Here is a 21,875-nt window from a genome sequence, read left to right on the forward strand (position 1 = left end):
ACCTCCTCCAGTCCCTACACCCCTCCCTATCCCTGTAACCTCCTCTAAACCCTACAACCCTCCGAGATCTCTGCGCTCCTCCAATTCCAGCCTCTCACGCATCCCCCCACATTTCCATCGCTCCACCATTAGCCTGGGTTGCCTGGAGGGGCCCTGAGCTCTGGAATTCCCTCCCTAAACCTCTCCACCTCTCCCCCCAACCCCAAACCGTCCTTTAAGGACACTCGCCACAACCCTCAACACCCACCTCTTTGACCGAGTGTAAGGTCACCCCCACATTCACCGTCAACCAAACCTCGGGCAGATTCACTTCGGGTGGATGTCGTCTGTCTGTATTCTCACTGTGCAATCTCCCTCCAAATCCAAGACATCAGCAGCAACCTAAACACACAGAAGGATGAGAGTGTGTCCGGATCCTTGATCAGAAAGATATGTTGAACTGTTAAATCTCCACTTTGCATACTCTGATGCAACTGCTTTTGCCAAGTGTGTCAGAGCACAGAGCTGACATCTCATCGGGAGAGGCGGGAAGACAGCCAGGTACTCCCTGTCTTTGGGGGAGGGCGGGGGGCAGTTAGAGAGTTGGTGGGGGGGGGAAATCAGCCAGGGTTCCCCATTGGTTGAGGGTTGGGGATGGTGTTCCAGAGGGCCACGGATTCCCCGTAGTGGGGAGGGGGCAGTTAGAGGGTGGGGGTGGTGGGGAGAGAAATCAGCCAGGGTTCCCCATTGTTGGGGTTGGTTAGAGTGGGAGGGGGTGAAATGGGCTTGGGTTTCCTCCAGAGTGGTGAGGGAAAGGAGTCGATCAGCCAGGGGTGGGGTGGGAGGGGAGGGGAGGGAGGGTAGGGTAGGATAGGGTGGGGTAGGATAGGGTGGGAGGGAGGGTAGGGTAGGGTGGGGTGGGGTGGGATGGAGGGTAGGGTGGGGTGGGGTGGGGAGAGGGTAGGGTGGGGGGTGGGGTAGGGTGGGGGGTGGGGGTGCGGGTAGGGTAGGGTGGGGTGGGAGGGAGGGTAGGGTGAAGTGGGGTGGGAGGGAGGGTGGGGTGGGATGGGGTAGCGTGGGGTGGAGTAGGATAGGGTGGGGTGGATTAGTGTAGGGTGGGGGGTGGGGTAAGTGGAGTAGGGTGGGGTGGGGTAAGTAGGGTGGGGTGGGGTGGGGTAAGTAGGGTGGGGTGGGGTGGGATAGGGTAGGGTGGGGTAGGGTAGGGTAGTGTAGGGTGGGGTGGGGTGGGGTGGGTGGGGTGGGGTAGGTGGGGTGGGGTGGGGTAGGTGGGGTGGGGTGGGTGGGGTGGGGTGGGGTGGGGTAGGTGGGGTAGGGTAGGTGGGGTAGGGTGGGGTTAGGTAGAGTAGGTGGGGTGGGTTAGTGTAGGGTGTGGTAGTGTAGGGTGGGGTGGGGTAGGTGGGGTGGGGTAGGGTAGGTGGGGTAGGGTGGGGTTAGGTAGAGTAGGTGGGGTGGGTTAGTGTAGGGTGTGGTAGTGTAGGGTGGGGTGGGGTAGGTGGGGTGGGGTAGGGTGTGGTGGGATAGGGTAGGTGGAGTTGGGTAGGGTGGGGTAGTGTAGGGTGGGGTGGGGTTGGGTAGGGTGGGGTAGTGTAGGGTGGGGTGGGGTAGAGTGGGGTAGGGTGGGGTAGTGTAGGGTGGGGTAGTGTAGGGTGGGGTAGTGTAGGGTGGGGTGGGGTTGGGTAGGGTGGGGTAGTGTAGGGTGGGGTAGTGTAGGGTGGGGTAGTGTAGGGTGGGGTAGTGTAGGGTGGGGTGGGGTTGGGTAGGGTGGGGTAGTGTAGGGTGGGGTGGGGTAGAGTGGGGTAGGGTGGGGTAGTGTAGGGTGGGGTGGGGTAGGGTGGGGTAGGGTGGGGTGGGGTGGGGTAGTGTAGGGTGGGGTGGGGTAGGGTAGGGTGGGGTAGTGTAGGGTGGGGTGGGGTAGGGTGGGGTGGGGTGGGGTGGGGTGGGGTGGGGTAGGGTAGGTGGGGTGGGGGCAGAGGCATGACCGCATAGTAGGGGGCAAGTCACCTCCCCCCACAATAATCAACAAAACCCCCAGCCCCAATGACACAGCGCAGGAGAAGGCCACTCAGCCCATCCCTGCCCATGCTAGCTCTCCAATCCACTTAATGTACACAAAGCTCTATGATACGCTCTCCCCTCCAAACCTGGCCGCGGAGTGGGGGGGAACCTCAGGTAAACACCGACAGGGACAAGGGTGAAATACTGACTGAGAGGAGGTTAGAAATTGGCCTGGCACGGGGCTACTAGTGAGGCAAACGCAGGCGGAGAGCATTCAAGTCTTACATCAGGTCACAGTTCATCCGGTTATACATTGCAATCCTTCCCTCGAGTGTGGGAGCACGTGCACACACACGCACGCGCACACACACACACACACACGACTGCCGGGTGCGGGGAGGGAAGTGTAACTGGCTCCTGCAGGGCCCCAAACCCAATCACCGCCCTTCCACCCCACCCCACCTCCAAACACAGACGACAGGACAAGGGATGATCAATCGCTGACCTCACAAACATCACTCCCCCTGCTCTCCCCCCAACCCCCACCAACAACACCCCCTTCCCACCACCAGCACTACCCACCCCCATCTACCCTCTCCTGAAGTAAAATACCTCTCGGCTGCCACTTGGACGAGCAGCATTGGGAGTTCTCCCCAACGTCCTGGTGTTCCAACAACAATGGCCACACTTCAGAAAGCCAGGTTAATCGGTAGCCCACCCCACCCCCGGTGCTCTGAGGGAGTGAGAGTAAACGGGTGGGTTGCGAGAGCGAGTGAGAGTAAACGGGTGGGTTGCGAGAGCGAGTGAGAGTAAACGAGTGGGTTGCGAGAGCGAGTGAGAGTAAACGAGTGGGTTGCGAGAGCGAGTGAGAGTAAACGAGTGGGTTGCGAGAGCGAGTGAGAGTAAACGAGTGGGTTGCGAGAGCGAGTGAGAGTAAACGAGTGGGTTGCGAGAGCGAGTGAGAGTAAACGAGTGGGTTGCGAGAGCGAGTGAGAGTAAACGAGTGGGTTGCGAGAGCGAGTGAGAGTAAACGAGTGGGTTGCGAGAGCGAGTGAGAGTAAACGAGTGGGTTGCGAGAGCGAGTGAGAGTAAACGAGTGGGTTGCGAGAGCGAGTGAGAGTAAACGAGTGGGTTGCGAGAGCGAGTGAGAGTAAACGAGTGGGTTGCGAGAGCGAGTGAGAGTAAACGAGTGGGTTGCGAGAGCGAGTGAGAGTAAACGAGTGGGTTGCGAGAGCGAGTGAGTAAACGAGTGGGTTGCGAGAGCGAGTGAGTAAACGAGTGGGTTGCGAGAGCGAGTGAGTAAACGAGTGGGTTGCGAGAGCGAGTGAGTAAACGAGTGGGTTGCGAGAGCGAGTGAGAGTAAACGTGTGGGTTGCGAGAGCGAGTGAGAGTAAACGAGTGGGTTGCGAGAGCGAGTGAGAGTAAACGAGTGGGTTGCGAGAGCGAGTGAGAGTAAACGAGTGGTTTGCGAGAGCGAGTGAGAGTAAACGAGTGGGTTGCGAGAGCGAGTGAGAGTAAACGAGTGGGTTGCGAGAGCGAGTGAGAGTAAACGAGTGGGTTGCGAGAGCGAGTGAGAGTAAACGAGTGGGTTGCGAGAGCGAGTGAGATAAACGAGTGGGTTGCGAGAGCGAGTGAGTAAACGAGTGGGTTGCGAGAGCGAGTGAGTAAACGAGTGGGTTGCGAGAGCGAGTGAGAGTAAACGAGTGGGTTGCGAGAGCGAGTGAGAGTAAACGAGTGGGTTGCGAGAGCGAGTGAGAGTAAACGAGTGGGTTGCGAGAGCGAGTGAGAGTAAACGAGTGGGTTGCGAGAGCGAGTGAGAGTAAACGAGTGGGTTGCGAGAGCGAGTGAGAGTAAACGAGTGGGTTGCGAGAGCGAGTGAGAGTAAACGAGTGGGTTGCGAGAGCGAGTGAGAGTAAACGAGTGGGTTGCGAGAGCGAGTGAGAGTAAACGAGTGGGTTGCGAGAGCGAGTGAGAGTAAACGAGTGGGTTGCGAGAGCGAGTGAGAGTAAACGAGTGGGTTGCGAGAGCGAGTGAGAGTAAACGAGTGGGTTGCGAGAGCGAGTGAGAGTAAACGAGTGGGTTGCGAGAGCGAGTGAGAGTAAACGAGTGGGTTGCGAGAGCGAGTGAGAGTAAACGAGTGGGTTGCGAGAGCGAGTGAGAGTAAACGAGTGGGTTGCGAGAGCGAGTGAGAGTAAACGAGTGGGTTGCGAGAGCGAGTGAGAGTAAACGAGTGGGTTGCGAGAGCGAGTGAGAGTAAACGAGTGGGTTGCGAGAGCGAGTGAGAGTAAACGAGTGGGTTGCGAGAGCGAGTGAGAGTAAACGAGTGGGTTGCGAGAGCGAGTGAGAGTAAACGAGTGCGGTGCGAGAGCGAGTGAGAGTAAACGAGTGCGTTGCGAGAGCGAGTGAGAGTAAACGAGTGCGTTGCGAGAGCGAGTGGGAGTAAACGAGTGCGTTGCGAGAGCGAGAGAGTAAACGAGTGCGTTGCGAGAGCGAGTGAGAGTAAACGAGTGCGTTGCGAGAGCGAGTGAGAGTAAACGAGTGCGTTGCAAGAGCGAGTGAGAGTAAACGAGTGCGTTGCGAGAGCGAGTGAGAGTAAACGAGTGCGTTGCGAGAGCGAGTGAGAGTAAACGAGTGCGTTGCGAGAGCGAGTGAGAGTAAACGAGTGCGTTGCGAGACTGAGTGACAGTAAACGAGCGCGTTGCGAGACTGAGTGAGAGTAAACGAGTGCGTTGCGAGAGTGAGTGGGAGTAAACGAGTGCGTTGCGAGAGTGAGTGGGAGTAAACGAGTGCGTTGCGAGAGTGAGTGGGAGTAAACGAGTGCGTTGCGACAGTGAGTGAGAGTAAACGAGTGCGTTGCGAGACTGAGTGAGAGTAAACGAGTGCGTTGTGAGAGTGAGTGAGAGTAAACGAGTGTGTTGTGACAGTGTTGCAGTGTGAGTGAGAGCAAACACGAATGAGAGAGACGGGAGTGAGTGAAATAATGTGTTGTGACAGTGAGCAAGTGTAAGCATGCGTGTTGTGACAGTGTGAGAGTGAGCGAGAGTAAATGTGAATAGGAGAGAGAGTGTGTGACAGTACGTTGTGTGTGAATGAGAGTGTGAGCAAGGAAGTGAGTGACAGTGTGTTGTGTGAGCGAGAGAGGGAGTGTGCGACAGTGTGTTGTGTGAGCGAGAGAGGGAGTGCGCGACAGTGTGTTCTGTGAGAGAGAGAGGGAGTGTGGGGCAGTGTATTGTGTGAGTGAGAGAGAGAGGGAGTGTGTGACAGTGTTGTATGACTGAGAGAGGGAGTGTGTGACAGTGTTGTGAGAGTGAGAGAGGGTATTTGTGACAGTGTGTTATGTGAGTGAGAGAGGGAGTGTCTGGCAGTGTGTTGTGAGTGAGAGATTGCGTGTCTGACAGTCTATTGTGTGAGTGAAAGAGAGAGGGAGTGTGTGACAGTGTGTTGTGTGAGTGAGAGAGGGAGTGTGTGACAGTGTGTTGTGTGAGTGAGAGAGGTGGTGTCTGACAGTGTGTTGTGTGAGTGAAAGAGAGAGGGAGTGTGCGACAGTGTGTTGTGTGAGTGAGAGAGGGAGTGTGCGACAGTGTGTTGTGTGAGAGAGAGTGTGCGACAGTGTGTTGTGTGAGAGAGAGAGGGAGTGTGAGACAGTGTGTTGTGTGAGAGAGAGAGAGGGAGTGTGCGACAGTGTGTTGTGTGAGTGAGAGAGGGAGTGTGCGAGTGTGTTGTGTCAGTGAGAGAGGGAGTGTGTGAGTGTGTTGTGTCAGTGAGAGAGGGAGTGTGTGACAGTGTGTTGTGTGAGTGAGAGAGGGAGTGTGTGACAGTGTGTTGTGTGAGTGAGAGAGAGAGGGAGTGTGTGACAGTTGTGTGAGTGAGAGAGGGAGTGTGTGACAGTGTGTTGTGTGAATAAGAGAGAGAGGGAGTGTGGGACAGTGCGTTGTGTGAGTGAGAGAGGGAGTGTGTAACAGTGTGTTGTGTGAGTGAGAGAGGGAGTGTGTGTGTTGTGTGAGTGACAGAGGGAGTGTGTGAGTGTGCTGTGTGAGTGAGAGAGGGTGTGTGTGAGTGTGTTGTGTAAGTGAGATAGGGAGTGTGTGAGTGTGTTGTGTGAGTGAGAGAGGGAGTGTGCGACAGTGTGTTGTGTGAGTGAGAGAGGGAGTGTGTGACAGTGTGTTGTGTGAGTGAGAGAGGGAGTGTGCGACAGTGTGTTGTGTGAGTGAGAGAGGGAGTGTGTGACAGTGTGTTGTGTGAGTGAGAGAGGGAGTGTGCGACAGTGTGTTGTGTGAGTGAGAGAGGGAGTGTGCGAGTGTGTTGTGTCAGTGAGAGAGGGAGTGTGTGACAGTGTGTTGTGTGAGTGAGAGAGGGAGTGTGTGACAGTGTGTTGTGTGAGTGAGAGAGGGAGTGTGTGACAGTGTGTTGTGTGAGTGAGAGAGAGAGGGAGTGTGGGGCAGTGTGTTGTGTGAGTGAGAGAGAGAGGGAGTGTGTGACAGTTCTGTGAGTGAGAGAGGGAGTGTGTGACAGTGTGTTGTGTGAATAAGAGAGAGCGGGAGTGTGGGACAGTGTGTTGTGTGAGTGAGAGAGGGAGTGTGCGACAGTGTGTTGTGTGAGTGACAGAAGGAGTGTGCGACAGTGTGTGGTGTGAGTGAGAGAGGGAGTGTGCGACAGTGTGTTGTGTGAGTGAGAGAGGGAGTGTGTGACAGTGTGTTGTGAGTGAGAGAGGGAGTGTGCGACAGTGCGTTGTGTGAGTGAGAGAGGGAGTGTGCGACAGTGTGTTGTGTGAGTGAGAGAGGGAGTGTGCGACAGTGTGTTGTGTGAGTGAGAGTGGGAGTGTGCGACAGTGTGTTGTGTGAGTGAGAGTGGGAGTGTGCGACAGTGTGTTGTGTGAGTGAGACAGGGAGTGTGCGACAGTGTGTTGTGTGAGTGAGAGAGGGAGTGTGCGACAGTGTGTTGTGTGAGTGAGAGAGGGAGTGTGCGAGTGTGTTGTGTGAGTGAGAGAGGGAGTGTGTGACAGTGTGTTGTGTGAGTGAGAGAGGGAGTATGACAGTGTGTTCTGTGAGTGAGAGAGAGAGGGAGTGTGTGACGGTGTGTTTTGTGAGTGGGAGAGGGAGTGTGTGAGTGTGTTGCGTGAGTGAGAGAGGGAGTGTGCGTGTGTGTTGTGTGAGTGAGAGAGGGAGGGTGTGACAGTGTTTGTGTGAGTGAGAGAGGGAGTGAGAGACAGTGTGTTGTGTGAGTGAGAGAGGGAGTGAGAGACAGTGTGTCGTGTGAGTGAGAGAGGGAGTGTGTGACAGTGTGTTGTGTGAGTGAGAGAGGGAGTGTGTGACAGTGTGTTGTGTGAGTGAGAGAGAGAGGGAGTGTGTGACAGTTGTGTGAGTGAGAGAGGGAGTGTGTGACAGTGTGTTGTGTGAATAAGAGAGAGAGGGAGTGTGGGACAGTGCGTTGTGTGAGTGAGAGAGGGAGTGTGTGACAGTGTGTTGTGTGAGTGAGAGAGGGAGTGTGTAACAGTGTGTTGTGTGAGTGAAAGAGGGAGTGTGTGAGTGTGTTGTGTGAGTGAGAGAGGGAGTGTGTGAGTGTGTTGTGTAAGTGAGAGAGGGAGTGTGCGACAGTGTGTTGTGTGAGTGAGAGAGGGAGTGTGCGACAGTGTGTTGTGTGAGTGAGAGAGGGAGTGTGCGACAGTGTGTTGTGTGAGTGAGAGAGGGAGTGTGCGAGTGTGTTGTGTCAGTGAGAGAGAGGGAGTGTGTGACAGTTCTGTGAGTGAGAGAGGGAGTGTGTGACAGTGTGTTGTGTGAGTGAAGAGGGAGTGTGTGACAGTGTTTTGTGTGAGTGAAAGAGGGAGTGTGTAACAGTGTGTTGTGTGAGTGAGAGAGGGAGTGTGTGTGTTGTGTGAGTGTGTTGTGTGAATGAGAGAGGGAGTGTGCGACAGTGTGTTGTGTGAGTGAGAGAGAGAGGGAGTGTGTGACAGTTCTGTGAGTGAGAGAGGGAGTGTGTGACAGTGTGTTGTGTGAATAAGAGAGAGAGGGAGTGTGGGACAGTGTGTTGTGTGAGTGAAGAGGGAGTGTGTGACAGTGTTTTGTGTGAGTGAGAGAGGGAGTGTGTAACAGTGTGTTGTGTGAGTGAGAGAGGGAGTGTGTGTGTTGTGTGAGTGTGTTGTGTGAATGAGAGAGGGAGTGTGCGACAGTGTGTTGTGTGAGTGAGAGAGGGAGTGTGCGACAGTGTGTTGTGTGAGTGAGAGTGGGAGTGTGCGACAGTGTGTTGTGTGAGTGAGAGTGGGAGTGTGCGACAGTGTGTTGTGTGAGTGAGAGAGGGAGTGTGCGACAGTGTGTTGTGTGAGTGAGAGAGGGAGTGTGCGAGTGTGTTGTGTGAGTGAGAGAGGGAGTGTGTGACAGTGTGTTGTGTGAGTGAGAGAGGGAGTATGACAGTGTGTTCTGTGAGTGAGAGAGAGAGGGAGTGTGTGACGGTGTGTTTTGTGAGTGGGAGAGGGAGTGTGTGAGTGTGTTGTGTGAGTGAGAGAGGGAGTGTGCGTGTGTGTTGTGTGAGTGAGAGAGGGAGGGTGTGACAGTGTGTTGTGTGAGTGAGAGAGGGAATGTGTGACAGTGTGTTGTGTGAGTGAGAGAGGGAGTTTCTGACAGTGTGTTGTGTGAGTGAGAGAGGGAGTTTCTGACAGTGTGTTGTGTGAGTGAGAGAGGGAGTTTCTGACAGTGTGTTGTGAGAGTGAAAGAGAGAGGGAGTGTGCGACAGTGTGTTGTGTGAGTGAGAGAGGGAGTGTGGGACAGTGTGTTGTGTGAGTGAGAGAGGGAGTGTGCGACAGTGTGTTGTGTGAGTGAGAGAGGGAGTGTCTGACAGTGTGTTGTGTGAGTGAGAGAGGGAGTTTCTGACAGTGTGTTGTGTGAGTGAAAGAGAGAGGGAGTGTGTCACAGTGTGTTGTGTGAATGAGAGAGAGAGGGAGTGTGCGACAGTGTGTTCTGTGAGTGAGAGAGAGGAGTGTGTGACGGTGTGTTTTGTGAGTGAGAGAGGGAGTGTGTGAGTGTGTTGTGTGAGTGAGAGAGGGAGTGTGCGTGTGTGTTGTGTGAGTGAGAGAGGGAGGGTGTGACAGTGTGTTGTGTGAGTGAGAGAGGGAATGTGACAGTGTGTTGTGTGAGTGAGAGAGGGAGTGAGTGACAGTGTGTCGTGTGAGTGAGAGAGGGAGTGTGTGACAGTGTGTTGTGTGAGTGAGAGAGGGAGTGTGTGACAGTGTGTTGTGTGAGTGAGAGAGGGAGTGTGTGACAGTGTGTTGTGTGAGTGAGAGAGGGACTGTGTGACAGTGTGTTGTGTGAGTGAGAGAGAGAGTGTGAGACAGTGTGTTGTGTGAGTGAGAGAGGGAGTGTCTGACAGTGTGTAGTGTGAGTGAGAGAGGGAGGGAGTGACTGTGTGTTGAGTGAGTGAGTGAGGGAGTGTGTGACAGTGTGTTGTGTGAGTGAGGAGGGAGTGTCTGACAGTGTGTTGTGTGAGTGAAAGAGAGCGGGAGTGTCTGACAGTGTGTTGTGTGATTGAGAGAGAGAGGGAGTGTGCGACAGTGTGTTATGTGCGTGAGAGAGGGAGTGCCTGACAGTGTGTTGTGTGAGTGAGAGAGGGAGTGTGTGACAGTGAGTTGTGTGAGTGAGAGAGGGAGTGTCTGACAGTGTGTTGTGTGTGTGAAAGAGAGAGGGAGTGTGTGACAGTGTGTTGTGTGAATGAGAGAGAGAGGGAGTGTGCGACAGAGTGTTATGTGAGTGAGAGAGGGAGTGTGTGACAGTGTGTTGTGTGAGTGAGAGAGGGAGTGTGCGACAGTGTGTTGTGTGAGTGAGAGAGGGAGTGAGTGACAGTGTTTTGTGTGAATGAGAGAGGGAGTGTGTAACAGTGTGTTGTGTCAGTGAGAGAGGGACAGTCTGACATTGTGTTTTGTGAGTGAAAGAGATAGGGAGTGTGTGACAGTGTGTTGTGTGAGTGAGAGAGAGAGGGAGTGTGTGACAGTGTGTTGTGTGAGTGAGAGAGGGAGTGTGTGACAGTGTGTTGTGTGAGTGAGAGAGGGAGTGTGTGACAGTGTGTTGTGTGAGTGAGAGAGGGAGTGTGTGACAGTGTGTTGTGTGAGTGAGAGAGGGAGTTTCTGAAAGTGTGTTGTGTGAGTGAGAGAGGGAGTTTCTGACAGTGTGTTGTGAGAGTGAAAGAGAGAGGGAGTGTGCGACAGTGTGTTGTTTGAGTGAGAGAGAGGGTGTGCGACAGTGTGTTATGTGAGTGAGAGAGGGAGTGTGCGACAGTGTGTTATGTGAGTGAGAGAGAGAGTGTGCGACAGTGTGTTGTGTGAATGAGAGAGAGAGGGAGTGTGCGAAAGTGTGTTATGTGAGTGAGAGAGGGAGTGTGCGACAGTGTGTTATGTGAGAGAGAGAGGGAGTGAGCGACAGTGTGTTATGTGAGTGAGAGAGAGAGTATGCGACAGTGTGTTATATGAGTGAGAGAGGGAGTGTGCGACAGTGTGTTATATGAGGGAGAGAGAGAGTGTGCGACAGTGTGTTGTGTGAGTGAGAGAGGGAGTGTGCGACCGTGTGTTGTGTGAGTGAGAGAGGGAGTGTGTGACAGTGTGTTGTGTGAGTGAGAGAGGGAGTGTGTGACACTGTTGTGTGAGTGAGAGAGGGAGTGTTGACAGTGTGTTGTGTGAGTGAGAGAGGGAGTGTGTGACAGTGTGTTGTGTGAGTGAGAGAGGGAGTATCTGACAGTGTGTTGTGTGAGAGAGAGAGGGAGTGTGTGACAGTGTGTTGTGTGAGTGAGAGAGGGAGTGTGTGACAGTGTGTTGTGTGAGTGAGAGAGGGAGTGTGCGACAGTGTGTTGTGTGAGTGAGAGAGGGAGTGTGCGACAGTGTGTTGTGTGAGTGAGAGTGGGAGTGTGCGACAATGTGTTGTGTGAGTGAGAGAGGGAGTGTGCAACAGTGTGTTGTGTGAGTGAGAGAGGGAGTGTGCGAGTGTGTTGTGTGAGTGAGAGAGGGAGTGTGCGAGTGTGTTGTGTGAGTGAGAGAGGGAGTGTGTGACAGTGTGTTGTGTGAGTGAGAGAGAGAGGGAGTGTGTGACGGTGTGTTTTGTGAGTGGGAGAGGGAGTGTGTGAGTGTGTTGTGTGAGTGAGAGAGGGAGTGTGCGTGTGTGTTGTGTGAGTGAGAGAGGGAGGGTGTGACAGTGTGTTGTGTGAGTGAGAGAGGGAATGTGTGACAGTGTGTTGTGTGAGTGAGAGAGGGAGTGTGCGACAGTGTGTTGTGTGAGTGAGAGTGGGAGTGTGTGACAGTGTGTTGTGTGAGTGAGAGAGGGAGTTTCTGACAGTGTGTTGTGTGAGTGAGAGAGGGAGTTTCTGACAGTGTGTTGTGTGAATGAGAGAGGGAGTTTCTGACAGTGTGTTGTGAGAGTGAAAGAGAGAGGGAGTGTGCGACAGTGTGTTGTGTGAGTGAGAGAGGGAGTGTGGGACAGTGTGTTGTGTGAGTGAGAGAGGGAGTGTGCGAGTGTGTTGTGTGAGTGAGAGAGGGAGTGTGTGACAGTGTGTTGTGTGAGTGAGAGAGAGAGGGAGTGTGTGACGGTGTGTTTTGTGAGTGGGAGAGGGAGTGTGTGAGTGTGTTGTGTGAGTGAGAGAGGGAGTGTGCGTGTGTGTTGTGTGAGTGAGAGAGGGAGGGTGTGACAGTGTGTTGTGTGAGTGAGAGAGGGAGTTTCTGACAGTGTGTTGTGTGAGTGAGAGAGGGAGTTTCTGACAGTGTGTTGTGTGAGTGAGAGAGGGAGTTTCTGACAGTGTGTTGTGAGAGTGAAAGAGAGAGGGAGTGTGCGACAGTGTGTTGTGTGAGTGAGAGAGGGAGTGTGGGACAGTGTGTTGTGTGAGTGAGAGAGGGAGTGTGCGACAGTGTGTTGTGTGAGTGAGAGAGGGAGTGTCTGACAGTGTGTTGTGTGAGTGAGAGAGGGAGTTTCTGACAGTGTGTTGTGTGAGTGAAAGAGAGAGGGAGTGTGTGACAGTGTGTTGTGTGAATGAGAGAGAGAGGGAGTGTGCGACAGTGTGTTCTGTGAGTGAGAGAGAGGAGTGTGTGACGGTGTGTTTTGTGAGTGAGAGAGGGAGTGTGTGAGTGTGTTGTGTGAGTGAGAGAGGGAGTGTGCGTGTGTGTTGTGTGAGTGAGAGAGGGAGGGTGTGACAGTGTGTTGTGTGAGTGAGAGAGGGAATGTGACAGTGTGTTGTGTGAGTGAGAGAGGGAGTGAGTGACAGTGTGTCGTGTGAGTGAGAGAGGGAGTGTGTGACAGTGTGTTGTGTGAGTGAGAGAGGGAGTGTGTGACAGTGTGTTGTGTGAGTGAGAGAGGGACTGTGTGACAGTGTGTTGTGTGAGTGAGAGAGAGAGTGTGAGACAGTGTGTTGTGTGAGTGAGAGAGGGAGTGTCTGACAGTGTGTAGTGTGAGTGAGAGAGGGAGGGAGTGACTGTGTGTTGAGTGAGTGAGAGAGGGAGTGTGTGACAGTGTGTTGTGTGAGTGAGGAGGGAGTGTCTGACAGTGTGTTGTGTGAGTGAAAGAGAGCGGGAGTGTCTGACAGTGTGTTGTGTGATTGAGAGAGAGAGGGAGTGTGCGACAGTGTGTTATGTGCGTGAGAGAGGGAGTGCCTGACAGTGTGTTGTGTGAGTGAGAGAGGGAGTGTGTGACAGTGAGTTGTGTGAGTGAGAGAGGGAGTGTCTGACAGTGTGTTGTGTGTGTGAAAGAGAGAGGGAGTGTGTGACAGTGTGTTGTGTGAATGAGAGAGAGAGGGAGTGTGCGACAGAGTGTTATGTGAGTGAGAGAGGGAGTGTGTGACAGTGTGTTGTGTGAGTGAGAGAGGGAGTGTGCGACAGTGTGTTGTGTGAGTGAGAGAGGGAATGAGTGACAGTGTTTTGTGTGAATGAGAGAGGGAGTGTGTAACAGTGTGTTGTGTCAGTGAGAGAGGGACAGTCTGACATTGTGTTTTGTGAGTGAAAGAGATAGGGAGTGTGTGACAGTGTGTTGTGTGAGTGAGAGAGAGAGGGAGTGTGTGACAGTGTGTTGTGTGAGTGAGAGAGGGAGTGTGTGACAGTGTGTTGTGTGAGTGAGAGAGGGAGTGTGTGACAGTGTGTTGTGTGAGTGAGAGAGGGAGTTTCTGAAAGTGTGTTGTGTGAGTGAGAGAGGGAGTTTCTGACAGTGTGTTGTGAGAGTGAAAGAGAGAGGGAGTGTGCGACAGTGTGTTGTTTGAGTGAGAGAGAGGGTGTGCGACAGTGTGTTATGTGAGTGAGAGAGGGAGTGTGCGACAGTGTGTTATGTGAGTGAGAGAGAGAGTGTGCGACAGTGTGTTGTGTGAATGAGAGAGAGAGGGAGTGTGCGAAAGTGTGTTATGTGAGTGAGAGAGGGAGTGTGCGACAGTGTGTTATGTGAGAGAGAGAGGGAGTGTGCGACAGTGTGTTATGTGAGTGAGAGAGAGAGTGTGCGACAGTGTGTTATATGAGTGAGAGAGGGAGTGTGCGACAGTGTGTTATATGAGTGAGAGAGGGAGTGTGCGACAGTGTGTTGTGTGAGTGAGAGAGGGAGTGTGCGACAGTGTGTTGTGTGAGTGAGAGAGGGAGTGTGCGACCGTGTGTTGTGTGAGTGAGAGAGGGAGTGTGTGACAGTGTGTTGTGTGAGTGAGAGAGGGAGTGTGTGACACTGTTGTGTGAGTGAGAGAGGGAGTGTTGACAGTGTGTTGTGTGAGTGAGAGAGGGAGTGTGTGACAGTGTGTTGTGTGAGTGAGAGAGGGAGTATCTGACAGTGTGTTGTGTGAGAGAGAGAGGGAGTGTGTGACAGTGTGTTGTGTGAGTGAGAGAGGGAGTGTGTGACAGTGTGTTGTGTGAGTGAGAGAGGGAGTGTGCGACAGTGTGTTGTGTGAGTGAGAGAGGGAGTGTGCGACAGTGTGTTGTGTGAGTGAGAGTGGGAGTGTGCGACAATGTGTTGTGTGAGTGAGAGAGGGAGTGTGCAACAGTGTGTTGTGTGAGTGAGAGAGGGAGTGTGCGAGTGTGTTGTGTGAGTGAGAGAGGGAGTGTGCGAGTGTGTTGTGTGAGTGAGAGAGGGAGTGTGTGACAGTGTGTTGTGTGAGTGAGAGAGAGAGGGAGTGTGTGACGGTGTGTTTTGTGAGTGGGAGAGGGAGTGTGTGAGTGTGTTGTGTGAGTGAGAGAGGGAGTGTGCGTGTGTGTTGTGTGAGTGAGAGAGGGAGGGTGTGACAGTGTGTTGTGTGAGTGAGAGAGGGAATGTGTGACAGTGTGTTGTGTGAGTGAGAGAGGGAGTGTGCGACAGTGTGTTGTGTGAGTGAGAGTGGGAGTGTGTGACAGTGTGTTGTGTGAGTGAGAGAGGGAGTTTCTGACAGTGTGTTGTGTGAGTGAGAGAGGGAGTTTCTGACAGTGTGTTGTGTGAATGAGAGAGGGAGTTTCTGACAGTGTGTTGTGAGAGTGAAAGAGAGAGGGAGTGTGCGACAGTGTGTTGTGTGAGTGAGAGAGGGAGTGTGGGACAGTGTGTTGTGTGAGTGAGAGAGGGAGTGTCTGACAGTGTGTTGTGTGAGTGAGAGAGGGAGTGTCTGACAGTGTGTTGTGTGAGTGAAAGAGAGAGGGAGTGTGTGACAGTGTGTTGTGTGAATGAGAGAGAGAGGGAGTGTGCGACAGTGTGTTCTGTGAGTGAGAGAGAGGAGTGTGTGACGGTGTGTTTTGTGAGTGAGAGAGGGAGTGTGTGAGTGTGTTGTGTGAGTGAGAGAGGGAGTGTGCGTGTGTGTTGTGTGAGTGAGAGAGGGAGGGTGTGACAGTGTGTTGTGTGAGTGAGAGAGGGAATGTGTGACAGTGTGTTGTGTGAGTGAGAGAGGGAGTGAGTGACAGTGTGTCGTGTGAGTGAGAGAGGGAGTGTGTGACAGTGTGTTGTGTGAGTGAGAGAGGGACTGTGTGACAGTGTGTTGTGTGAGTGAGAGAGGGAGTGTGAGACAGTGTGTTGTGTGAGTGAGAGAGGGAGTGTGTGACAGTGTGTTGTGTGACTGAGAGAGGGAGTGAGTGACTGTGTGTTGTGTGAGTGAGAGAGGGAGTGAGTGACTGTGTGTTGTGTGAGTGAAAGAGAGCGGGAGTGTCTGACAGTGTGTTGTGTGAGTGAGAGAGAGAGGGAGTGAACGACAGTGTGTTATTTGCGTGAGAGAGGGAGTGTCTGACAGTGTGTAGTGTGAGTGAGAGAGGGAGTGTGTGACAGTGTGTTGTGTGAGTGAGAGAGGGAGTGTCTGACAGTGTGTTGTGTGAGTGAGAGAGGGAGTGTGCGACAGTGTGTTGTGTGAGTGAGAGAGGGAGTGTGTGACAGTCTGTTGTGTGAGTGAGAGAGGGAGTTTCTGACTGTGTTGTGTGAGTGAGAGAGGGAGTGTCTGACAGTGTGTTGTGTGAGTGAAAGAGAGAGGGAGTGTGTGACAGTGTGTTGTGTGAATGAGAGAGAGATGGAGTGTGCGACAGTGTGTTCTGTGAGTGAGAGAGAGAGGGAGTGTGTGACGGTGTGTTTTGTGAGTGAGAGAGGGAGTGTGTGAGTGTGTTGTGTGAGTGAAAGAGGGAGTGTGCGTGTGTGTTGTGTGAGTGAGAGAGGGAGTGAGTGACAGTGTGTAGTGTGAGTGAGAGAGGGAGGGAGTGACTGTGTGTTGAGTGAGTGAGAGAGGGAGTGTGTGACAGTGTGTTGTGTGAGTGAGAGAGGGAGTGTGTGACAGTGTGTTGTGTGAGTGAGAGAGGGAGTGTGTGACAGTGTGTTGTGTGAGTGAGAGAGGGAGTGTGTGACAGTGTGTTGTGTGAGTGAGAGAGGGAGTGTGAGACAGTGTGTTGTGTGAGTGAGAGAAGGAGTGTGTGACAGTGTGTTGTGTGACAGAGAGGGAGTGTGCGACAGTGTGTTATGTGCGTGAGAGAGGGAGTGCCTGACAGTGTGTTGTGTGAGTGAGAGAGGGAGTGTGTGACAGTGAGTTGTGTGAGTGAGAGAGGGAGTGTCTGACAGTGTGTTGTGTGTGTGAAAGAGAGAGGGCGTGTGTGACAGTGTGTTCTGTGAATGAGAGAGAGAGGGAGTGTGCGACAGTGTGTTAAGTGAGTGAGAGAGGGAGTGTGCGACAGTGTGTTATGTGAGTGAGAGAGGGAGTGAGCGACAGAGTGTTATGTGAGTGAGAGAGGGAGTGTGTGACAGTGTGTTGTGTGAGTGAGAGAGGGAGTGTGTGACAGTGTGTTGTGTGAGTGAGAGAGAGAATGAGTGACAGTGTTTTGTGTGAATGAGAGAGGGAGTGTGTGACAGTGTGTTGTGTCAGTGAGAGAGGGACAGTCTGACATTGTGTTGTGTGAGTGAAAGAGAGAGGGAGTGTCTGACGGTGTGTTTTGTGAGTGAAAGCGAGAGGGAGTGTGTGACAGTGTGTTGTGTGAGTGAAAGAGAGAGGGAGTGTGTGACAGTGTGCTGTGTGAGTGAAAGAGAGAGGGAGTGTGTGACAGTGTGTTGTGTGAGTGAGAGAGGGAGTGTGTGACAGTGTGTTGTGTGAGTGAGAGAGGGAGTTTCTGACAGTGTGTTGTGAGAGTGAAAGAGAGAGGGAGTGTGCGACAGTGTGTTGTTTGAGTGAGAGAGGGAGTGTGCGACAGTGTGTTATGTGAGTGAGAGAGGGAGTGTGCGACAGTGTGTTATGTGAGTGAGAGAGAGAGGGAGTGTGCGAAATTGTGTTATGTGAGTGAGAGAGGGAGTGTGCGACAGTGTGTTATGTGAGAGAGAGAGGGAGTGAGCGACAGTGTGTTATGTGAGTGAGAGAGAGAGTGTGCGACAGTGTGTTGTGTGAGTGAGAGAGGGAATGAGTGACAGTGTTTTGTGTGAATGAGAGAGGGAGTGTGTGACAGTGTGTTGTGTCAGTGAGAGAGGGATAGTCTGACATTGTGTTGTGTGAGTGAAAGAGAGGGAGTGTCTGACGGTGTGTTTTGTGAGTGAAAGAGAGAGGGAGTGTGTGACAGTGTGTTGTGTGAGTGAGAGAGAGAGGGAGTGTGTGACAGTGTGTTGTGTGAGTGAGAGAGTGAGTGTGTGACAGTGTGTTGTGTGAGTGAGAGAGGGAGTTTCTGACAGTGTGTTGTGTGAGTGAGAGAGGGAGTTTCTGACAGTGTGCTGTGAGAGTGAAAGAGAGAGGGAGTGTGCGACAGTGTGTTGTTTGAGTGAGAGAGGGAGTGTGCGACAGTGTGTTGTGTGAGTGAGAGAGAGAGTGTCTGACAGTGTGTTGTGTGAGTGAGAGAGGGAGTGTCTGACAGTGTGTTGTGTGAGTGAAAGAGAGAGGGAGTGTGTGACAGTGTGTTGTGTGAAAGAGTGAGAGAGGGAGTGAGCGACAGAGTGTTATGTGAGTGAGAGAGGGAGTGTGTGACAGTGTGTTGTGTGAGTGAGAGAGGGAGTGTGTGACAGTGTGTTGTGAGTGAGAGAGGGAATGAGTGACAGTGTTTTGTGGGAATAAGAGAGGGAGTGTGTGACAGTGTGTTGTGTCAGTGAGAGAGGGACAGTCTGACATTGTGTTGTGTGAGTGAAAGAGAGAGGGAGTGTCTGACGGTGTGTTTTGTGAGTGAAAGAGAGAGGGAGTGTCTGACAGTGTGTTGTGTGAGTGAGAGAGTGAGTGTGTGACAGTGTGTTGTGTGAGTGAGAGAGGGAGTGTGTGACAGTGTGTTGTGTGAGTGAGAGAGTGAGTGTGTGACAGTGTGTTGTGTGAGTGAGAGAGGGAGTGTGTGACAGTGTGTTGTGTGAGTGAGAGAGGGAGTGTGTGACAGTGTGTTGTGTGAGTGAGAGAGGGAGTGTGCGACAGTATGTTGTGTGAGTCAGAGAGGGAGTGTGTGACAGTGTGTTGTGTGAGTGAGAGAGGGAGTTTCTGACAGTGTGTTGTGTGAGTGAGAGAGGGAGTGTCTGACAGTGTGTTGTGTGAGTGAAAGAGAGAGGGAGTGTGTGACAGTGTGTTGTGTGAATGAGAGAGAGATGGAGTGTGCGACAGTGTGTTCTGTGAGTGAGAGAGAGAGGGAGTGTGTGACGGTGTGTTTTGTGAGTGAGAGAGGGAGTGTGTGAGTGTGTTGTGTGAGTGAAAGAGGGAGTGTGCGTGTGTGTTGTGTGAGTGAGAGAGGGAGGGTGTGACAGTGTGTTGTGTGAGTGAGAGAGGGAATGTGTGACAGTGTGTTGTGTGAGTGAGAGAGGGAGTGAGTGACAGTGTGTAGTGTGAGTGAGAGAGGGAGGGAGTGACTGTGTGTTGAGTGAGTGAGAGAGGGAGTGTGTGACAGTGTGTTGTGTGAGTGAGGAGGGAGTGTCTGACAGTGTGTTGTGTGAGTGAAAGTGAGCGGGAGTGTCTGACAGTGTGTTGTGTGATTGAGAGAGAGAGGGAGTGTGCGACAGGGTGTTATGTGCGTGAGAGAGGGAGTGCCTGACAGTGTGTTGTGTGAGTGAGAGAGGGAGTGTCTGACAGTGTGTTAGTGTGTGTGAAAGAGAGAGGGAGTGTGTGACAGTGTGTTGTGTGAATGAGAGAGAGAGGGAGTGTGCGACAGAGTGTTATGTGAGTGAGAGAGGGAGTGTGTGACAGTGTGTTGTGTGAGTGAGAGAGGGAGTGTGTGACAGTGTTGTGTGAGTGAGAGAGGGAATGAGTGACAGTGTTTTGTGTGAATGAGAGAGGGAGTGTGTGACAGTGTGTTGTGTCAGTGAGAGAGGGACAGTCTGACATTGTGTTTTGTGAGTGAAAGAGAGAGGGAGTGTGTGACAGTGTGTTGTGTGAGTGAGAGAGAGAGGGAGTGTGTGACAGTGTGTTGTGTGAGTGAGAGAGGGAGTGTGTGACAGTGTGTTGTGTGAGTGAGAGAGGGAGTGTGTGACAGTGTGTTGTGTGAGTGAGAGAGGGAGTTTCTGAAAGTGTGTTGTGTGAGTGAGAGAGGGAGTTTCTGACAGTGTGTTGTGAGAGTGAAAGAGAGAGGGAGTGTGCGACAGTGTGTTGTTTGAGTGAGAGAGGGAGTGTGCGACAGTGTGTTATGTGAGTGAGAGAGGGAGTGTGCGACAGTGTGTTATGTGAGTGAGAGAGAGAGTGTGCGACAGTGTGTTGTGTGAATGAGAGAGAGAGGGAGTGTGCGAAAGTGTGTTATGTGAGAGAGAGAGGGAGTGAGCGACAGTGTGTTATGTGAGTGAGAGAGGGAGTGTGCGACAGTGTGTTATATGAGGGAGAGAGGGAGTGTGCGACAGTGTGTTGTGTGAGTGAGAGAGGGAGTGTGCGACAGTGTGTTGTGTGAGTGAGAGAGGGAGTGTGCGACAGTGTGTTGTGTGAGTGAGAGACGGAGTGTGCGACAGTGTGTTGTGTGAGTGAGAGAGGGAGTGTGTGACAGTGTGTTGTGTGAGTGAGAGAGGGAGTGTGTGACACTGTTGTGTGAGTGAGAGAGGGAGTGTTGACAGTGTGTTGTGTGAGTGAGAGAGGGAGTGTGTGACAGTGTGTTGTGTGAGTGAGAGAGGGAGTATCTGACAGTGTGTTGTGTGAGAGAGAGAGGGAGTGTGTGACAGTGTGTTGTGTGAGTGAGAGAGGGAGTGTGTGACAGTGTGTTGTGTGAGTGAGAGAGGGAGTGTGCAACAGTGTGTTGTGTGAGTGAGAGAGGGAGTGTGCGACAGTGTGTTGTGTGAGTGAGAGTGTGCGACAGTGTGTTGTGTGAGTGAGAGAGAGAGTGTGCAACAGTGTGTTGTGTGAGTGAGAGAGGGAGTGTGCGAGTGTGTTGTGTGAGTGAGAGAGGGAGTGTGTGACAGTGTGTTGTGTGAGTGAGAGAGGGAGTATGACAGTGTGTTCTGTGAGTGAGACAGAGAGGGAGTGTGTGACGGTGTGTTTTGTGAGTGGGAGAGGGAGTGTGTGAGTGTGTTGTGTGAGTGAGAGAGGGAGTGTGCGTGTGTGTTGTGTGAGTGAGAGAGGGAGGGTGTGACAGTGTGTTGTGTGAGTGAGAGAGGGAATGTGTGACAGTGTGTTGTGTGAGTGAGAGAGGGAGTGAGTGAGTGTGTCGTGTGAGTGAGAGAGGGAGTGTGTGACAGTGTGTTGTGTGAGTGAGAGAGGGAGTGTGTGACAGTGTGTTGTGTGAGTGAGAGAGGGAGTGTGTGACAGTGTGTTGTGGGAGTTAGAGAGGGACTGTGTGACAGTGTGTTGTGTGAGTGAGAGAGGGAGTGTGAGACAGTGTGTTGTGTGAGTGAGAGAGGGAGTGAGTGACTGTGTGTTGTGTGAGTGAGAGAGGGAGTGTGTGACAGTGTGTTGTGTGAGTGAAAGAGAGCGGGAGTGTCTGACAGTGTGTTGTGTGAGTGAGAGAGAGAGGGAGTGAACGACAGTGTGTTATTTGCGTGAGAGAGGGAGTGTCTGACAGTGTGTAGTGTGAGTGAGAGAGGGAGTGTGTGACAGTGTGTTGTGTGAGTGAGAGAGGGAGTGTCTGACAGTGTGTTGTGTGAGTGAGAGAGGGAGTGTCTGACAGTGTGTTGTGTGAGTGAAAGAGAGCGGGAGTGTCTGACAGTGTGTTGTGTGATTGAGAGAGAGAGGGAGTGTGCGACAGTGTGTTATGTGCGTGAGAGTGGGAGTGCCTGACAGTGTGTTGTGTGAGTGAGAGAGGGAGTGTGTGACAGTGAGTTGTGTGAGTGAGAGAGGGAGTGTCTGACAGTGTGTTGTGTGTGTGAAAGAGAGAGGGAGTGTGCGACAGTGTGTTGTGTGAATGAGAGAGAGAGGGAGTGTGCGACAGTGTGTTAAGTGAGTGAGAGAGGGAGTGTGCGACAGTGTGTTATGTGAGTGAGAGAGGGAGTGAGCGACAGAGTGTTATGTGAGTGAGAGAGGGAGTGTGTGACAGTGTGTTGTGTGTGTTAGAGAGGGAGTGTGTGACAGTGTGTTATGTCAGTGAGAGAGGGACAGTCTGACATTGTGTTGTGTGAGTGAAAGAGAGAGGGAGTGTCTGACGGTGTGTTTTGTGAGTGAAAGAGAGAGGGAGTGTGTGACAGTGTGTTGTGTGAGTGAGAGAGAGAGGGAGTGTGTGACAGTGTGTTGTGTGAGTGAGAGAGAGAGTGTGTGACAGTGTGTTGTGTGAGTGAGAGAGGGAGTGTGTGACAGTGTGTTGTGTGAGTGAGAGAGGGAGTTTCTGAAAGTGTGTTGTGTGAGTGAGAGAGGGAGTGTCTGACAGTGTGTTGTGAGAGTGAAAGAGAGAGGGAGTGTGCGACAGTGTGTTGTTTGAGTGAGAGAGGGAGTGTGCGACAGTGTGTTATGTGAGTGAGAGAGGGAGTGTGCGACCGTGTGTTATGTGAGTGAGAGAGAGAGTGTGCGACAGTGTGTTGTGTGAATGAGAGAGAGAGGGAGTGTGCGAAATTGTGTTATGTGAGTGAGAGAGGGAGTGTGCGACAGTGTGTTGTGTGAGAGAGAGAGGGAGTGAGCGACAGTGTGTTATGTGAGTGAGAGAGAGAGTGTGTGACAGTGTGTTGTGTGAGTGAGAGAGGGAATGAGTGACAGTGTTTTGTGTGAATGAGAGAGGGAGTGTGTGACAGTGTGTTGTGTCAGTGAGAGAGGGACAGTCTGACATTGTGTTGTGTGAGTGAAAGAGAGGGAGTGTCTGACGGTGTGTTTTGTGAGTGAAAGAGAGAGGGAGTGTGTGACAGTGTGTTGTGTGAGTGAGAGAGAGAGGGAGCGTGTGACAGTGTGTTGTGTGAGTGAGAGAGTGAGTGTGTGACAGTGTGTTGTGTGAGTGAGAGAGGGAGTTTCTGACAGTGTGTTGTGTGAGTGAGAGAGGGAGTTTCTGACAGTGTGCTGTGAGAGTGAAAGAGAGAGGGAGTGTGCGACAGTGTGTTGTTTGAGTGACAGAGGGAGTGTGCGACAGTGTGTTGTGTGAGTGAGAGAGAGAGTGTCTGACAGTGTGTTGTGTGAGTGAG

General features: G+C 52.6%; 1 long non-coding RNA gene across 2 annotated transcripts in view; it reads right to left on the reverse strand.

Moving 5' to 3' along the window:
- LOC121274378 overlaps positions 1–21,875 on the reverse strand; it is a 35,388-nt gene that overhangs the window by 2,154 nt on the left and 11,359 nt on the right. For both annotated transcript variants that reach the window (XR_005942252.1, XR_005942253.1), the window contains exon 2: positions 248–381. This is a non-coding gene — a long non-coding RNA (uncharacterized LOC121274378). The remainder of the gene's footprint in view (positions 1–247; positions 382–21,875) is intronic.

The sequence above is a fragment of the Carcharodon carcharias genome (genome assembly GCF_017639515.1).
Source record: "Carcharodon carcharias isolate sCarCar2 chromosome 36 unlocalized genomic scaffold, sCarCar2.pri SUPER_36_unloc_1, whole genome shotgun sequence".
NCBI lineage: Eukaryota > Metazoa > Chordata > Chondrichthyes > Lamniformes > Lamnidae > Carcharodon > Carcharodon carcharias.